The following is a 20,755-nucleotide window of genomic DNA, read 5'->3' as shown; positions in this document are numbered from 1 at the left end:
AACTAATACATACATAGACACATGAAGTAAACCCATCTGTGACAATACACTGTATGCTAGTAGTCTAATGCCCATTCATTTTCTGTTAGAAATGAATCCACAACTTCCTTCATGGCAAGATTTGGAATCAACTGGTCAACAGTGAGGTCAGTTCGAGTGATTGGGTCGAAATGGCCGACACGCTGAAAGAAAATAGAGTTCTTAATGCCATGAAATTTAAAAGTCTTATAATCAGTGCTTAAAGTACCATCTTGAAAATCTAAAATTCTATCCATTACAGTCAACTTATTTCATGAGAGAAACATCATAGCATGCACAGATTAATTAAGTTGAGATAAATCCAACCACTGAATCTAATAAAAATAAATTAACGGTATCCTACATAAACTACAGGTTTGTGACTTGAAGTTAACCAGTAGCCACAGACTCTTGAATCTGCTTAATCTCATCCCTTATCTCTTGCTTAAATACATCTAGCTTCACAAGTATCTGTGAATGTTGCCATTTTGCTCTGGTGTATTAAGTACATCTCGTTGATGCTGGCAGCAGTCATATACCATTCTCAAAGATTAAGCCTTGCATGTCTGAGGACTAAATGATCACAGACAAAATCATGAACAGCTCATTAAAAGTTACTATACATCTGATGATCCATGACTGGAAAGGAGGAGTGCTTTTATTGATAAAGAGACCAAACAAACTCCCATCTCTCAAAGCCTACACATTTGTTTTATCACCTGTGCTCAAGCAGGAGATATCTTGTTTTTTTAAATTCGCTTCTTAAGTTGCTAGAGTACGATACTTCTTTTCATCTTTTTCCTCTTTTTCTTAATACCGCTCCTTTCTCTTCATGCCAGTGGCAAGTACCTACTTTGGTGATATAATGTTAAGTAGGTGATATAATGTCTATACTCTAAGTTCTTACCTGACCTTACAGACCTATTAATGTCACCTGTACTAAACTCCCCAGAATTTGCAACAACATTTGCTACATCTATCCAGCAAATGCAGTCCCAAATAATCTAAGTATGGTAGCATTCTATTATTTGAGAATATCTGGAACCAACACTACTATTATTACTACCACCTCTGAAAAGAAACTTATGTTTACTATTTTGTATGTTTTATGTCCGTTTGCTATAGGAATTATGCAATAAACTGGACTTTACAAAAATTTTTAAAAGATGGACCTTGTGACTGGTATCATGTGATTAAATTTTGGGAGAGAGTAGAATGTAACCTTTACGGGGATGGGACATTGTAGGGGATGGATTATTTCCTCTGGTCTCCTGACTGTGGAGACGTACTGAGTACAAATTTATTACTATCTTTCCTCACACATGATTAACAATTAATCATGGATAGTTAACCACAGATTGTCACAGACAATAAAAAAATGTATTAATCTAGCAAATACAGTATATATTCAAATCCAAAAATTAATAAAAGAAAAAAAGATTATAGTTAACCCTTTGTATTTTCTTTCTGTCATGAATTCATTATACATTCAATTTAGATAATGATGCAAAGGTTTTCTGCAACTGGGGTAACATCTATTCTTTTAACATATAATTATAGTAGTGTACTGTTTTAAACAAAATACAAATCCTCATCCAAATGGTATTTTTATACTTACCTGTAAATGCTCTTCTATATCTTTGCGATCATAGGTTATTCCACTTGGAGTTACAACAGGTTCCCTGAGGATCTCAAAACTAATTTTGCCACATAGGTAATCAGGTACTTCTCGTTTCTGTAAAGAGTAGCGAGGGAAATAATAGAAAAAAAAAATAAGGTTCTACACTGTACCAGTAACACTTGCCAAAAGAAAGAACATTAACTATTATATATATCCAAGAAAATGTTTAAACTTAAGAGGATGAATTAACTACATGCCATACACGACAGAACACCTGTCTGTTTAAATTATCAGTCACTCTCATTTGCTCATCACAAAAATAGAATTGGTAAAGCTCCTCCACCTAAGCTAGAATTAGAACCTTAAGCATTTTGCTCTAAATCTCAATAAATATCATGAGTAATTTTCACTTGCACTGCAAGGAAATGCTTACAATATCATACACAAGTTGTAACAAAACAGTGGTATTGTGATGATGGTTAGTGTTACTTGCAAGAATAGCTCAGCTTGACAAAAAAGACAACTGATGCTTCCATTTCTGTTCATCAAAGAGAGCATCTGTTGACCTGTCACTGTATTGTATGGAGAGAAAACAATAAATTCCATATTAAGGAATGCTAGTCAAACTGAGCCGATGGAAAAAGTGAGCCCTACAAAATTTTAATAAATGATTTTTGTTATCATATAACCAGTGTATCTATAACATCAAAAATGACGTTAATATAAGAAAGGGTCAAGGCAGCGAGTCCTCACATTACGCATTGCCATGAAGCTCCAACCAATGCATCTTCATCCCCTAGCGGTGGAAGAAGCTAGCCCAAGCTGGACATTAAGTCTAAAATCTAAATGTAAAGTTTATTATCCACAGACACTTGCTGTTACACATAAAAAAATATATGGACATAGTGCATTTTATTATTTATATATAGTTTAAAAAAATTAGAGTAAATTTCTGAGCTCTCAAAAATGGTCTGAAGGATCCATTCTAAAGTAAGCCGACATAATCTGATTCACACCCTAACATGTGAAAACCAAATAAAAAAGTTGTGGTATTTGGAAGAGTTACAGGAACAGATGAAAAGTTGAAAAGCAATGCAAAGTCAACCTGCTGAACAGAACCTACAAACAGCCTAAATTGTGACCTTCAAGTGGACCAAGTTACCGTTTGCATATGCTTGGCCTGAGGTCCATCTTACTTGAAACTGCTGTCCTTAATACAGTATAATACTAATACACATCTCATTTCTCACTATGCTTGCTTTGTGAATCCTTTGGCACACAGGACACTCATTTTCAACATCTACGTAGTGAACCATCAAGACTGGTACTCGGGAGTTCCTCGTTGCTACACGGATTTCATATGGCTTTGGTATGTGGCATTGTGTATTATAATTTCTTAACTTAATCTCTTCTCATTACTCAACTCATTCATCTGCACATTCTCATTTCTACCCTATTGAACTTATTTCATTCTACTATCCTTAGTGGTCCACTTCCAGCCTATACATCATAGCAGCTCTTGCCAACACCTTATATACTCTGTCCTTCTGCCTAATAGTGGACTCTCTTGTTGCAGAGTATGCCTGATAACCCCTCCTATTATTTAACCCAGCTTTAATTCAATGGTTGGCCACTTTATCACACACTACCCAACGCATCTATTATAAAGACCAGATACTTTAAACACTTTCTTGAAGCTCATTTCTCTCCCATTAATTGTGGCTTATTGGTCATCATCAATGCCATTTGTCATATGTTCAGTCTTTGCTTGAATTATCTGCTCTCTAATGCTTACCTCCACCTAACTAGCTCTCTCTCTAGCTCATCCCGCTTCTGTAGTCGCAATGATGACATCAGCATAGAACATAAATAAAGGGGGTTCATACCTTAAATTCTTGGCAATTACATTCCACATGATACTGAACATGAAGGGGCTCAGTGGTGATCCCTAGAGCAGTCTTATCTTGACCTGGAAGCTGCTGGTCATCCCTAAAGTACTTTTTAGAGTGGTTCTTACATTTCTATACATTCCACTAATTACTCTATTTCTCTAGTGCCTCCTGCTCCTCAAACTTCTCCAACTTCCTGTCTACACAGTTTGTCATATGAATTTTCTAAGTCAATGAAGACCTCATGAACAGCCCTCTACTTCTCCCTGCACTTTTCCATTACCTGTCACAAGGGCACTATTCCATCAATTGCATGAATCATTTGATAAAGCCTAGTTGCTCTCTTCCAGTTCTGACATCCTGGGGGATCTCTCATTTTCTTCATTCAGCAGATGATCATAATAATCCTTGCTCTTGTTTCTTGCTGTGGCTAGCCTGAAGAACTTTCTTTTGTTGTTTTTCGTTTATAAATCTTGATATAACTTGTAAAGTCCCCGCTAAGCGGGTCTTCTATGATGGCGACCCGTTTTCTATGCAGTTCCTAGGATAACGGGTCACACAGGATCAGCCATACCCAATCATTTAAACTGATCTATGTAAATATTTATCTATTACTAGCTTGTATGGCATTTGTTTCTTTTATTCATGTATCAGAGTGTCGTCAATTTCATTATTGTCCATTTTTGCACCTCAGAGTGTATTTATTCATTGTATTTATTGTTAAATGTTATTGACCTCAGGTCACCCTGGTTCTCATTGTATTCCTCAGCGTAACGTCAGTCTGCCACTATATAAACGGCCTGTGTCCTCAATAAATCAGCAGTAACTTTCTCCTGCTCGTTTCTTTAGCACCTCTTAAAGTGGTGACCCTGGAGTGGTTCCCGGAGTCATTAGCGGACTCACACGGCGACTTAGTCTTGGCTCCAGGAACTACCCATGCCCCTAGTGGACTCATGACGGCGCTGTAACAAGCGTTCGGGCGTGCTGACTCTCGTCGGCAAATCACCAGCGTCATTAACGGACTCACACGGCGCGCTCCCAAGTGTGTATTGACGCGAGTATCCCACTCCAATTAAGAGAGCTAGAGCGAGCATGGATGCGGACATTCCCTCCCACGTTCAGTTAACCGCGAACCTCGCGGACTCAGGCGTTTTCCTTCCGGCCATATCACCTGCGCCCTCCCCCATGCCAAGATTCATGCGCTCCTCCACACCGCTACCCGCGCCCTGCACGCTGCCCTGCCCGGCAGGACAAGTAAAAGCCACCCTCGCCATAAAGCTGCCACCTTTCACACAGGGAAACCCATCATCATGGCTGTACAGGATCGAGGGTCAGTTCAGGCTGGCGGAACTCACGGACGAGGTGCTGCAAGCTGACACAGTAATCAATGCCCTGCTGGAGGAGGTCTACAGGAGACTCATTCCGTGGGTGTCTGCCGCACACCCCCTCACCTACCACCACCTGAAAATATCCCTCATCAAGACTTGCTCCCTGCCGGTCGCCCGCGCCCTCGACCTTGTCATCAACCTGCGGCAGGAACAGAGCATCATGGAATCGTGGGGCATGATCCAGGACCTCCTCACCCTCCCCCGCACCAACAGCAGCGGCAGGCAGTCCGAGATCAGCCTGTCAAGGGAGCTCCTCCTCCCCAAGTTCCTCCCGGAGGTCCGGACTCAGATCCTCGAGCCCTACACCATGCCGCTTGAGGACTTGATTAGAACTGCGCAGCAGTTGACCGACTCCGCAAGGGCAGCGAAGCGGGCATCAGCGCCCGCACACCCCATCAGTTCCATTCAGCAGGAGGAGGGGGCAGAGGAGGTGGTAAGCGTAATTACCGAAAGGCGGCCACCGTATCATCACAAGAGGAACCCACCGGGTCCTTGCTACTACCACCAGCAGTACGGCAAGGATGCCCGGTACTGCCAACCCCCGTGCTCATTCACCCATCCAAAAAATGGGGGAGGCGGTGGCCAACAGAACAGGCCGCCATGGCAGCAGAGGTACCCAGGAGCCCAAAGCCACTATGCTTCTACGTCCGCGACACCATCTCCGGCAGGAAGATGTTGGTCGACACCGGGGCCGTTAGATCAATATTTCCGCCGTCCAGGGAGGACCGCAAGCGCCCACCGGACCCGGCTGCCTTCCTGACGGCCAGCAATGGGTCCCCCATCCTCTCCTACGGCACCAGGCTCCTGTCGATCTCCATCCTTGGCCAGAGGTATTTGTGGAACTTCGTCGTCCCGGACACATGGACCCCGCTCCTGGGTGCGGATTTCCTCGCCCACTTCGGGCTGGCAGTTGACGTCGGTCGCAAGCATCTCCTCAACACCGACTCCTGCCAGTCCCTCCCGTTGGCAACGGGACCCAGCGCCCCTACGATCTGCTCCGTCGGCCCCCACCAATACGCCCAGCTGCTGAAGGAGTTCCCCGACGTATTCAAGCCTGAGCTCCGTCAGGTACCCAGGGCCCCAGCAAAACATGGCATCTACCATCACATAAAGACAAAGGGCCCCTCTGCACACGCAAAGTTCTGGAGGCTTCCCCCTCGGCACCTTCAGGAGGCCAAGGACACCTTCGCCGAGATGGAACAGATGGGAATATGCAAGAAGGCCTCCAGCCCGTGGGCCTCTCCCCTCCACATGGTGCAGAAACCGGATGGCTCCTGGAGACCCTGCGGCGACTACAGGCGGCTCAACCTCGCAACTGAACCTGACTATTACCCCCTGCCGAACATGCAGGACCTCACGGCCTCCTTCCACGGGGCCAAAATATTTTCCAAGCTGGATCTTTTAAAATCTTACTTTCAGGTAACAGTCGCTCCAGAGGATATCCCAAAAACCGCCATCATCACGCTCTTCGGGTCCTACGTCTTCACCTCTCCACCTTCGGCCTGAGAAATGCAGGGGCACCTTCCAGCGGCTGATGGACAGTATCCTTGGGGACTTGAAGTTCTGCGTCTGCTATGTGGATGATATCCTTATATTTTCCAGGTCCCATAAAGAGCACCAGAGGCACATCCGGGCGGTCCTGCAGCACCTGCAGAGAACGGCTTCGCCGTCAGATTTGACAAGTGCACCTTCGGCGTAGAGAAAGCTGACTTCCTGGGCCACAAGATATCCCCGGATGGCGTCCGCCCACTCACATCAAAGGTCGCAGCCGTCACCAGGTTCCCCATACCCAACTCCATCAAGGCCGTCCAGGAGTTCCTCGGGATGGTAAATTACTACAGGAGGTTCATCCCCGGGATCACGCACACCATGGCCCCCCTGATGGAGATACTGAAGGGCCAACCAAAATCCTTAGTGTGGGGACCCAGCCAGCAGCAGGCCTTCTCCCAGATGAAGGCAGGACCCCGGCGCTCCCCTCCAACTGATGACGGATACCAGTAGCGTTGCCTGCGGAGCTGTCCTGGAGTAGATCGTCGATGGCGCCCCCCAGCCCATCGCCTTCTTCAGCAAAAATTTCAACCCCGCGGAGGCCCGCTACAGCATCTTCAACAGGGAACTCTGCGCAGTGTACTGGGTGGTCCGGCACTTCAAGTTCCTCCTGGAGGGTATGCCCTTCACAATCTACACGGACCACCAGCCGCTGGTCCACGCCTTCACCAAGCAGGGGGACGCATGGTCTTCCAGGCAGCAGCGACACCTCGCTGCCATTGCTGAGTTCACCTGCTCAATCAAATACCTCCCCGGTAGGAAGAACCCTGTAGCAGACGCCCTCTCCAGAATCGAGCTCAACGCGATGCAGCTCGGGATCAACTACGAGGACCTCGCCCAGGAACAGGTCGCCGACCCGGAGACTCCAGCCTACCGCACCGCCATCATGTCCCTGAAGTGGCGGGACGTGGCCCTCGCCCCCGGGGGACCAAAACTCTGCGACGTCAGCACCGGCCAGCCTCGCCCCCTGGTGCCCACCACCTGCCGCCACCAGGTATTCGACGTCATCCACGGGCTGTCCCACCCCTCCGGCAGGACGATGGCCAAGCTGCTGATGGAGAAGTTCGTCTGGCACGGAATGCGGAAGGACGCGAGGACTTGGGCGAGACAGTGTCTTCGGTGCCAAACCAGCAAGATAGGTTGTCACACCGAGTGAGGGGTAGGCGAGTTTCCACAGCCGGGGCGGTGTTTCGGCCACATACACATCGACATCGTCGGCCCTCTTCCCCCGTCAGGCGGGACCAGATATCTCCTGATGATGGTCGACCACTCAACCAGGTGGCCCAAAGCGACGCCCATGCAGGAAGCCACCGCCAGTGCGTGCGCCGAGGCCCTCCTCTACAGCTGGATCAGCCGGTTCGGCGTCCCGGACCACATAACCACCGACAGAGGCCCTGCCTTCCTGTCCGAGATGTGGTCTGCCCTGGCACGCCTGCTGGGAACATCTCACCACACCACCACCGCTTACAACCCTGCAGCCAACGGCTTGGTGGAGAGGTTCCACAGGTCCCTGAAAACGTCCCTCATGGCCCACTGCATCGCTGAGGATTGGAAATACCAGCTGCCATGGGTCCTCCTCGGGCTGAGAACGCCCCCAAGACCAACGGCGATCCGTCCGCAGCAGAGAAAATCTACGGGGAGCCCCTTGTAGTCCCAGGCGAACTGGTAACAGAGGACCACCACAACCCATCAGTCCAAAAGTTTCGAGACACAGTCGGCAAGTTCGCCCCCTGTAAGCGGACATACACCGACAGGTCAGTCACCTTCACACCTCCCGGCTTGTCCTCCACCACCCACGTCTTCGTCAGGGATGACGCCGTCCACCCACTGTTGACCAGGCCCTACAGGGGGCCCTTCCGCGTGCTGGAGAGGAACAACAAGGCTTTCCGTCTCCCCCTTCACGGAAAAGACGACTGGGTGTCGATCGACCGCATCAAACCCAACCTCCTGGAGGAGGAAACAGACGTCACCGCACCGCACCCTCCGCCTGAGCAGTCGTCTCCGCAGCTGAGCCGTTGCAGATGGAGGTCACGGGGCTGCCCCTGGAAACATCCGCCCACACCTGCAGCCAGCACTCCCACGCACAGCGGAACCCCCCCTCTCACTTCACGTAGCTGCAGCACTCTTCAACGCCCCAGCAGATACGTGGATTAATCAGACGTTACCCACGTCTTGGGTGGGGGGGAGTATTTGTAAAGTCCCCGCTAAGCGGGTCTTCTATGGTGGCGACCCGTTTTCTATGCTGCTCTTAGGATAACGGGTCACGCAGGATCAGCCATACCCAATCATTTAAACTGATCTATGTGAATATTTATCTATTACTAGCTTGTATGGCATTGTTTCTTTTATTCATGTATCAGAGTGTCGTCAATTTCATTATTGTCCATTTTTGCAACTCGGAGTGTATTTATTCATTGTATTTATTGTTAAATGTTATTGACCTCAGGTCACCCTGGTTCTCATTGTATTCCTCGGCGTGACGTCAGTCCGCCGCTATATAAACTGTCTGTGTCCTCAATAAATCAGCAGTAACTCTCTCCTGCTCGTTGCTTTAGCACCTCTTAAAAACTCACCATATGCTTTATCCTTAGCTTTTGCAACTACCCTCGAAGCTTTCTTATACTTTTCCTTGTACATTACTCTGTCCTCCTCTAATTGTATCCCTTCTTATTTATTCTTCACTTTCTTCTTTCTTTTTTAGGGTAGAGGTCTCTTCAGCTTTGGCAGACAACTCTTCTAAGAGAAGGACATTCCGAAATCAAGCCAACGGGTGGAGGGGACCCTTTAGCCTTGGCAAGCAACTGTTCTGATAGAGGGTTTCCCAAATACTAACCTTGTACTCCAACCTTGGACTGTGCCATACACGTTGTACCATGATCTACAATGGTCTTGATTGTGAGTTCCCTTGCTTGAGGGTAAAATCAGGCATTTTCCCATTTTTTTTGTTCATTTCACGTTTTTTTGAAAAGTGTACGACAGGCTGATAAGAAAGCAAAAGATGCTTGGTGGATTAGCAAGGTGCTCCCTTCTTTGTCTAATTTTTTTTTTCTAGGCTTTTAATATTTTCTAAAACTACCCTGACTGCCCTCCCCGAGTTGTTGTGGTAAGTCTAGTGGGTTTCTTATATGCCTTACAAAGCAAGCCAGCTCCACCTTGTTGACCAGTTGCTTCCGCCACTTTTTTTCATGACGTATGGTCAAGTTTATTTATACTTTCAATAAAATTTTTGTAAATAATGTAAATATTGTTGTTGTTGATTGTATTGTTGTTTCATTGATTTTTATTATATTGTTGTTGGTATGAGTCCATTTATTAGTTTTGATACTAATTTTATATTATTAATTTTAATTCTTTTAGGAGACAATGAGCTGCACCCTGTGCCTGCTACTCATTACTTTAAGAAAAATTGCTGAGTACTTTACCCAAATATTCAGGGTTTAAGGCCAAACTTTCTTAAGCTGTTCCTGTAACTGCAATTTGATGTTTTTATCTGAGACAATTGTAAGTAGTAACAAGTCAAAGGTTGAGTTTTTAATCCAAGGATTTGGTGGCCCCGACTTTGCTTATCATTGTAACATCCCAGTTTGACTTACTTTTGTTCAAAGGACAACTAAATACATACAAGTAACTAACAAAAATTAGCTAACAAAAACCATCACTAAAGTGCTAAATAGTAATACATAAAAAATGACCAATGAAAAGCATGGTAAAACATGTAAATAAGTGCCGATATCAGAAAAATAAAGTATATTACTTGAAATTAGTACCTGCTAACCACAAGGGAGAAATCCATACAACAAAACACAAATCTTTAACTAACTACCAAGATATAAAAATCACACTTCATCACTTATGAAAGGAATGAAAATGCTGTAAAGATAGAAATTAAGAAGAATAAACCGATTGACTAGTTAGTACTAAGAATCAACTGGGATCCTGCTTAGCTGTAAATAGCACTGTACATACGCAATAAGTGAGAGGGTAACTGATGGGTGCCTAACACTTCACATAGCACAGATGCCAAGCTACTACTGATCATCTTCTGTATGTCAGACAAAAAGAGTAAAATATCAGGGTAAATTCAAAGATTATGAATGTTGGCATAAATGAGTAAGACTATTAAGAGTACAATGTAAAGGTAAATTAAAAAATGATTAATGCTGGCATATATGAGTAATGGGGTTGGATGAAACAGTGTTTTTACAAGATATTTTCCATTTTAAACAGGTTCAAGGTAACACATACTCTCTTCCCTGAACATATTTGGGAAACTGTGTCAAAACTTCACTTCTGAGGACTTCAGTGTCCCTTTTCAAGTAATGGGTTACCACTTTATTCAATCTACTATTGTATACTACTGTGCTAATAATTGGGTGGTGTTTCTATGGTGTAAGGAGGTTGTGAAATAAGCTAAAGTAAACTTAGAGTACTGGCACTTCAAAATAATTCACATGTGCATGACAATGAAGCTCTATTGAAACTTAAATTGCTCATATAAAAGGAAATTAAAATGAATCAAGCTACTAGAACATGTAGTGATCAATAAGTTACCTTGTGTGACTTTAACAGATCTTTCATCATTACTACCATTCAACTTTATCACGAACATTATAAAGAACAGCAGAACACACAGGCCCCAAAGTATTTCTAATAATGAAAAGAAAAAGAAAGGAAAAACACTTGGAATACTACTACCACTTGACGTTTGATGCAGTATTACATTAAACCTGGTAATGATTCTACCAAAATCTAATACACTGCAACATATAAAAGCACATACATATCTGACTCAAAAGCAAGATTACTACTTCTACATGGACTAAGTTCAACAAGAAAAAAGCTGAACACTTCAATAAAAATCTTTTAATTATCATTAGGATTATCTGTATCTTTATGATTACTTTTGGTAGTATAAAACTTTTCAGCCTTAATAAAGAATTACATATCTTGCACAATGAAGCCTTAATAAAGGATTACATATCCTGCACAATACGACAAAATCATGACAGGAAGAGCACTTTTCAACTGCACGTATAGTAAAACTGTTTAACTGACCTACAGTAATCAAGGTACCAGCAAGAGAGCAAATACCATTAGAATTAAGTTTCTCATAAATTGTTCAAGTTGACGAAAAACAAAAATTTCAAAACCTACCAGCTTGCTCAAAGTCTAAATCATACTAGGTGGGAGCTCAGTGGAAGTATTTATAATCTTTGGATCACAAACTGAATAACTTCCAGAGAGGAAGAATAATTTTCATAATTTCAAACTTTACTGTTCAAAGTTAAACATATCAAAATTCTATTTCTTTATAAAGCAGACCACAAAGTATACTAAAGTGTCAAGAAATCTCTTTACTTTAGCCAGGTACCACATGTCAAAGAGTATGGTTAAAAGCCCTATCAGCTGTTTAAAATGTAACTAGAGTTGTGAAATAATTAGTGTTTAACAAATAACTAGTTAGCATATGAAGAAATGTCATTTCAAAAAGGAACAAACAGGTTTGGTTGAGGGAATTCCTGTTAGCAGGTAAGCAAGCATACAGCAGAACTTATGATATTTCTGAGGGTGTCTTAGCCAACCATAACTGTCTACGTCAAGTGATCCTGGTTTTTAACCATAATTCATAGTCTTGAATCCCAGCATGAAAGTGATGCAGCTCCTATAACTGGTATAGATGGCAGGACCTCTGCAGAGCTTGACTCACTAGTCCTACTAATAGGAAGTGAATGTTTGGTAATAACGAAGGCATTCTAGCTAATGAGTGAAACCAAAGCCTCAGATACATTCTGAAAACAAAATTTTTTACACGAAAATTTACACAAGTCCATTACTTATAAAGCACATAATGGGTTCTGTGGATATAGGTTACTTGCCTCAGTCTTAGAGGCCTCTCCAACACTTGTAGGCAGGCAGAAGGGGAACAAACCTGCCTCAAAAATAACCAAGCTACTATGCTGGTTTACTGTTATTCATATTACAAATGAGGAAATGATGGCAAGATGTGGTGTCCAGAAGTTGGAAAATAAACTGAAAACTGAAAGACGGAGATAGTTTTAACATGAGATGAGAAGGGATATGGGACAGTTGTCAAATGAGCAATAGACAAGGGATTAGAACAAAAAAAGACCATTAGGAAGGCCCATAAAATTTCAGAAAAAGGGGACAGATGAAGACCTAGACCTAATAAGAGTTCAAGCAGAAAGAATACAGGACAGAAGAGAGAGGAGAAAACTCATTCCATGTTTAACAAAAAAAGTTTATCATAATGCCTAAAACAGGCACTGAATAACCATTTGCTTAACAAATAATCTCAAAGAAATATTGTTTGAATGTAAGCACTGCATAATAAAAGGCTGAAAAACAGTTAACAACAACATAAAAATCACATTAGCATTTAACCTAAAAACTGAACTTGAATATTCTATGCTGCATTATATTATGTTAGGCAAACAGATGATGATGTGCATAATTCTAATTGTATTCAGTACTATATTTTATAATACGATAAGTAACATACATCACACCATAATTACGTACTTAGATGTAAAAAGGGAAATTACAGAGCAAAACAATAACAAAAACTAACAACCCTACAACTTGTTAATGAATCTCAGATGAAAAACAAAATAAGCAATTACAGTGAAGAGTGCTTATAGTGAAAAGCAAGAAAAAATTAAACCTATCTCAAAATATGCCTTTACAAGGCTACCCAATTTAATGCAAACTTAATGTTCTCTGAAAATTGAATAAAAGCCAACTAAAAAAGAAAAAGTAATAGTGTACCATTCACTAATAACTGAACAGAAAAACTCACTGATGTCAATGATTATAACTTGCCAAACCAAAACCCAAGCTATCACTGAGCTTAAAAAAAGAGCAAAAGTTCTTTGAATTACTTACAAACATTCTTAGCAAAGCACAATCAGTGGTTCAACAATTGTTAATTGGTAGTCATTACCTCTGTCTCAAGAATGGAAGGAACATTCATTTACCCAAGGAGTGTAAATGAAATGAAATTAAATTATTCAAGGGGGGAATCCCTAAGAGACAAAAATAAGGCAGAGCATTGGAAATGACAGTGTACAGCACTACAAACACAATTGACTCATCTGGCTGCTTGAGACCAAAGAATTTTCCCTTTTATATGCATTAAATGACCTAATTACTGTATATGTAACAGGTTTGTTAAGAAACAAGTCTTATTTCATCTAATAGCACTAGCTGTTAAATGAATCAAGAGCACTCCGCCCCTAAGTGATTGGGAATAAAAGGTAAAGTAGAGTTGTTTACTACATGTGAGCCAGATAGTCATAAGGAACTGATTTTAGGGGGTTAAGAGATCAACTGGCCTTGTCATAGCTAGTTGACTAATCCTCAGGAGAAAGTTTCCAGATTACTGTAATGGTAAATGTGTTTTAGGACTCCTCTTTAGGGGATGATCTGGGTAGATATGGTTTTGTCTACAAAAAAAAAAAAAAACTCTAAAAACTATGACTACTGTACAGTACTTCTCTATCACATTAAACAGTCTACTTTTACAGACTACTGAGAAATTAATTTGATATAACAAAAACATAGCATACTTACTCTCCTTCTCTCGTCTAATTTTGCAAACAATGCGTTGACTTCTGTGATATGATTATCCTGAAAATAAAGCCACCATTTACATCTTACTTACGACATCAGTGTTAAGTATTGTACTGTGCCTTACGAAGTTGTTTGTTCAAATCATTATAATTTCTCCAAATACTGTATATTTTCATAAATAGCCTATCTAATGTTTTGAAAATAAATTTGATCTTTTCATAAAGTCACTCATACTCTACCTTTGAGGTCTCAGAACATACCATACATTGCAGTCTTTTGTCTAACAGACAGAAGAACAGTGACAGTAATACTATATGTGTGTTACCTGGATTTACAGGTCCAATGATGGCGGTTGGCTCACTCACTCTTCATGTAGCCTGGGCTGTTATCTACAAGGTCATAAGGACTGGGAAGATGACCCTTGCTGCATAAATGATGGGTTTGTATTAAAAAAATTTATTTTTGTTTTAAAAAATTTTGAGAGTCTGCCATTAACCCTAACATTTAGATGTAGCCTAAATCACAAATTGGGTGGGATGGACTAAGTTGCTGAAGACATTGGAGCTGGCTGACTTGACCTAGAAGATCCACACGGAGCACCTACAGTTCATATGAAAACAAGACACCAAATGCTCTGGGAGGGAAAAGGAGTTAGGTGTGTGTGTGTGTATGTGAATGTGTGTGTGTGCGTGTGATAACCCTTGTTTTAAGTGGTAGTAATGTAAAGCATTTGTAATTGGATGGTTCTTTATCCTAAGTATAGACAACTTAACATCTATTGAGATACTGTATAGTGGTCAGTAAATGAGGAAATTTACATCACTAAGGATACCACTTATGAAAAATTAAAGGTAAAAGCCACAATTATGAAGATGTTATCCTACAGTTCAGAGAATCATTTAAGCTGAGACTGAAGAGTCTCTGTTAGGTTTGTGGATGGCTACAGTTGTCTATAAATTCCTTAGTGAGTCCAAAGGGAAGTAAGGTGTCAATTTCTAGGTGTCCCACGGCCTTCTTCAAGGGAATTTTGAAGACAGATTGGCACGAGTAATCATAATCAGACTGACCACTACACCTGGAGCTCAGATGGAACAATCCAATAAAACCCTGTCCATCTTAGCAGCCCAAGGGCTGAGATAGAATGAGAGGACAGAAAGGACAACAGAGAAGAATTGGGACAGAAGGAAGGGAGAAAGATTGAAACCATGCTATCCTTCTCCAATCTGTTGTCCTCCAATCTGGCTGTTTCTAGATTAACCCAGCTGCAATCAACTTCAATCACTTCCCCAGAAGTCAGAGGAGGAGCAAAGACACCTCTCAAGCACTTACTGATACCAAGGAAGAATTAGAAGTATGTGTCAATTAATCAGAAGACCCAGAGAACAAACAGGATGACAAAGGTGGGCTTGATGAAGGCACTGCACTTTTTCAGCCCTTCTACCAAAATCCTCTCCTTACACCTCATTAATCTCCAAGGACAGTAAAGAACACTTGTGACTAGACAAGTAGGTTCCCCAGGTGCTTTAGCCAAGGGATCAAAGAAAGTCATCTGTTCTACAAAAGGGAACACTCAAAGAAAATTCTAAAGAATAACCTCAAAGAGAACCTCCCTACATGACCCCAATCTTCAACAGTCTGAAGACCAAGAAGGAAAGGGAAAGCAGGACGGACTGAGAGAGTAACCCTAAGAGGTCCTCGAGTATCTCACACAAACAATCCACTCCTGTAGAAAAAGGAAGCAAAAAAGACTCTTACTATATATGATGTTTATCATATAAACCTAGTCTTGCTGTAAAGACAGGTTAATATTCTGTATGGACAAATTGTGAGTTAAAATATGGCAAGCCTTAAGACTTTAAATATGAAATTTGTAAAAAGAAAACAGACTGTACAGCATGAGAAACACAAAAGTTAATTTTTTGTTCAAGTATCTATTGTGTACTGAACAACCACAAACAATATTATACAAGAGAATTATACTGTACTGATAAATGCTTCAAAACTAAGTCAAGTTTAGTGACCACATCAACTAGGACTTCTTAACTTGATAACACCTAAAAGAAAAGTGGGGCTGCCAGTCAGGTGAGTAGGTGGTAATCCAACCCCTCACCTACCTACTGAAAGTTAACAATCCTTTTACTAAGTTTCAATGACTAACCAGCTCTGCTGCAGGTTTATTCACATAAAAATGTTGAGGATTGTATCCTCAACTAAACAAAATATCTATTTAAGGTGAAAAATTAATTCACTGACCATGTTATGAGGAAGGCAATGTAAAAAAGGAATGAAAGAATGTATCGTAATTAAATATTAATGAAATTGTTGACCCTGCAGTGAAAGTCTGTAATTCTGTTCAGCTCCTGACAGAACTATAGAAATACGAAAAGTGAAGCAGTTTCCTACTACAAACCTGTGGACCCAGGTGGTGAGTGCACAGCACTACTACTGCTCTTCTGTCTGTTCAACAAAAGACTGCAGAGAACATTTTAAGAACACAAATGTGGATTATGTATGAGTATTGGTTGTGTGGTGAAGTAAACTATCTTTCAAGAATGGAAGTTCCAACACTGAATCCTGTATTACTTTGCATACTAGAATGAAATTTCATGTGTAAATAGCCACAAATACATTTATTATGCATTAAATATCTACATGTATATATACATGGAAAACTTGGAAGGTCTGATTAAAGACTTCATTTTATGACCATTACTTCATTTACACAAAAAATTGACTATTTCCATAATTTTTACATATAAAAATAAAACAATATGCAATACTTTCAGCACAAATTATGTTGATTTCAAAGACTGTACAGTTTGTTAAAAAAAACTTGTGTGAAAATCTCATCAAAATCTTCCAACTTCTTTATAAACAATCATTAGAATTTTTGAAAAAAAAAAAAAAAATTGTATCAGCAGAAACTTACTGTTTGTTGTTCTATTCTAATGATTTCTTCCTGAGCTTTTTCTTCATCATCTTCATATTTCCTTCGAACTGTCTCTATTTGACGATCCCTGTCTTCTAAAACTAATCTGTTCAGATATGACTGAAAATAGGAAATCAACATGTAGTATCTGTTCTAAAAATCAATGATAACCAAAAAGATAAGAATGATCATAGATCATTTAAATATCTAATTCGTACCCCACAAAACCCTCCTTTCCAACAAGAATCAGCTCAACTTACTTGCTGCTTTTTTTATATTATATTACAATACTGTATTAATGGCAATGGTAAATACAGAAAACATTTTGGAGAGTGATATTTTCTGTTAAATGTTAAACAATACTTAATTAAATGTATAAAAAAAATGTACAACTCCGATCAATATGCTTTGGATACTGAGATAAGATAAAAATGCTATAAAAGCAGGTGAAAAAAGGTGATAGATGATTAGCAGTGGCTTTCTAGTCATCCTTTTCCGGTTCCTAGGGCAAAAGGTGGATGGTGGCCCATTTTCTTCTTCAGCCCACTGAACCAGTTCTCAGTATAAGCCTTCCTGATGTCACTTGATCATCAAGTCGTTCGGGTGGGATGGGTATTTCAATTCAAGGCTCTTTATTTCAGACAAACTACAACTCACCAGTGAGTGTTTGCTCACATGCAGCCTAAGACTGGAAGTACAGTACTGGGAGGACTTGCTAGTGATGACATGATCATTTGCAAAAGAGCTGAATCAACACCTGTATTGCCTCACTGAAGTCTGTTAATAGCTGGGCCAACTTATAACTTGGGAGAAGTTGGACTTGACTCCATCGATGAGGGCTATGAAACTTGGCATTCACCAGATGGTGGACAGGATAAGGAGAATGCCATCCTTGACTACACACTGCAGCCTAGATATGGCAAACTTAAGACTGGCAACCTGGTCTTACATTCCTTCAGAACACAGCCTTGGCAACTGCAGACTGCTTCAGTTCCCCTACCATACAACTTTTCAGTCACAGCTTTGGTCAAGGCACATCAGTTAGAGTACCACTATCAAACTTTGCAGAGCTTCAATCATCAACCTCTACCAAGCAAAGTGGAACCAGTTCTGAAACTGGTACTGTGAAAGGGGTGCTAATCCACTAGAGTTCTCTGTCCTTATATTAGATTTTCTCCTGTTTCTCAGATGCCACAAGAGGTCTCACAAGGGCCTCTGAGCTTCATGCATTAGATGTGGGTTATTCAGTGGAACCTAGAGGACTGACCTAACATTCTGAGGAGATTCCTCAGGTAAAATCACTCTTGTTACACACAAGACAGTATTTCTTCTAACCTATGTATCTTCAAAGTCCAGCAAAATTCAAAATTCATGCTCTCTCGGACAGTCACACATGCTATGGGGTGGAGATATGTACATTGGAATGTCACTCCAACTGACTCCATAGCAAAGACTCAAACTGTAAGCTGCCAGAACCATTCAACAGAACCCTCTGCTCTCTCTTCTCTTGATACCTACTCCAGAAATGAAGAGGATTGCCTTCTGTGCCCAGTGAAATCAGTCTGCCTTAAATTAACCTCAGGAGAAAAAGAATTTCCAGAAGCATTCCTCCTTGATTGTTTCTTCCCACAAGTCATTCTAGGAAACTGATTCCTGGTATCACCATCCCCAACTGGCTCAAGCTAGTTAGTCTTTCCGACTTAAAGTAAGTCATGCATGGCAAAGCAGCACATGCAAGAGTTTAATTCCATGAGATTATAGACCTTTAATTGTCTTAAGTTTTTAAATGTAACCTTGATTTTAAATGCAAGTACCTGGAGGGATGTGATTCATAAATTGAATGGATGCACATTCTCTGGGACAGGTTGCAGCAGTGAGACAAGTACTGTACTAAAGTATTACCCTTGGGGGATGACTTACAGGAATAATCCCACTCTTCTTCTTGACTTTAGTTTTTCATCTCCTCCTTTAAGGGATCCTTAGAGATAGTCTCCCTGGGTTACTAGCATTTATGTTTCACATGTACAGTCAAGTGTCTTTGCTTACTGGTTACAGTGGAAATAAACTTTTACAAACAAACCTTGAGGCACACCAATTGTGACTTCTGCCACTGAGAGGATGTCTCAATGATGACAACTCTGTTTTTTTGTTACATAGCCAGTCTTTTACCCAATCCACACTTCATCTATGAAGGCTAGGCTCTTTATTTTGCAAGTCTTTTATGTAGCATTTTATCAGTTGCCTTCTGAAAATCTTACATAAATAATATCTATTGCTCCGCTTTTATCATATGTATTGTCTATATCTCAGAAATAAATGCTGGTTAAGTATGATTTTCCATTGAGAAATCCAAGCTGGCTATCTAGACTTAACTTGTTTAATTCTAAATGCAGTATCTCATTATATCATCTACAATGATAGATTCTAGGATGATACTAGAATCTATCACAGCAGACAATATAATGAGATATTTAGAATCAAACAAGCTAAGTCTAGATAGCCAGTATGGCTTCTGCAATGGAAAATCATTCTACCAATGTTTCTTACTTCCAAGATATATATAATACATATGAAAAAAGTAGAGCAATACATATCATCTATCTAGGATTCTAGTATATCCAGAAGGCATCTAACAGGATACCAGATAAAAGACTCACAAAGTAAAGTGTCTCAGCTAAGTAACAAAAAACAAGTTTTCATCAATGAGACATCCCTTTACATATACTGGCAAAATTTCACAAATGGTGTGCCTCAAGGTTAGGTGCTTGGTGTTGCTCTTCACTATCGATATAAATGACTTGGACTCAAGGATGACTAGCAAGCAAAGTAAGTTTATGATGACACACAAATGGATATCACCATCGATAATCATGCCACCATACGACAGTTGCGTAGAAGACTTGAAGAAGATAGGTGAATATTCATAAAATAAAAACAGCAGGATGCCATTCAACTTGATAAATGCAGTCATGAAATGTGTTAAAAAATAAGAATGCCCAGTATGAATGAACTGGGGAAGGAACAGACAGGCTATTTAAAAGCTTTATCATCATCATGCTAGTGGCTAATCTCCTCATATAATGTATAGAAGTGGCAATAAAGTCATTAATACTTTAACTTACTATTAGGGAAAATTAGATACCAATTAAAGTGCATTGTCCAAATTTGGGTGTAATCCCAGTCAAGACAAAAATTTGAAGCATTACAGGCAAGAACAAACTTGCTTAATACCTATACCACAAATCAGACACCTGAATACAAAAGATGTACTCAGAATGCCTAAATTTTAACTCTTTACCTAGATAAACATGAATTAGAAATAAGACAACAAATCTATGTATCTTTGAGTAATAATCAAACTAGATTCAACAGATGAAAACTGAAACTAAAAAGGTTCAACAAACCACTGTAGTGCTAATACATGTGAAAGCCTTATTTTGGAAAAATACATCAGCACAGTATAATTATGAATCATTTCAAGAAAAGATTAAAGATCAACAATCAGGTGATTTATTTTTTAAAAGGTGTCCCTGAATAGACTAGTAAGTCATGGAGGCACTTCTATCCGTGTAACTCCTGCAATCTCAATACAACCCTTGTATTTTGATAGACTTTGGTTCCTTACCACCCTAGTACAGTACCCTACTGGTAATTTACATGGATTTCGAGTGCAGTTTATTTTCCTGTCATATTAGATTTGTATTTGCAGCATGGATATATTGTACACAAAATTAAGTGCATAAGACTCATGAAAGGTTAAAAATTGTGAATG

At 40.8% G+C, this 20,755-nt stretch overlaps 1 pseudogene; it reads right to left on the bottom strand.

The window, feature by feature from the left end:
• The window catches only part of LOC136846003 (E3 ubiquitin-protein ligase CHIP-like), a 41,561-nt pseudogene that overhangs the window by 8,596 nt on the left and 12,210 nt on the right, over nt 1-20,755 (bottom strand).

Source organism: Macrobrachium rosenbergii, chromosome 2 (genome assembly GCF_040412425.1).
Source record: "Macrobrachium rosenbergii isolate ZJJX-2024 chromosome 2, ASM4041242v1, whole genome shotgun sequence".
Classification (NCBI taxonomy): Eukaryota; Metazoa; Arthropoda; class Malacostraca; order Decapoda; family Palaemonidae; genus Macrobrachium; species Macrobrachium rosenbergii.
The sequence above is the reverse complement of the archived record's forward strand: the minus strand, read 5'-3'. Positions and strand labels throughout refer to the sequence as shown.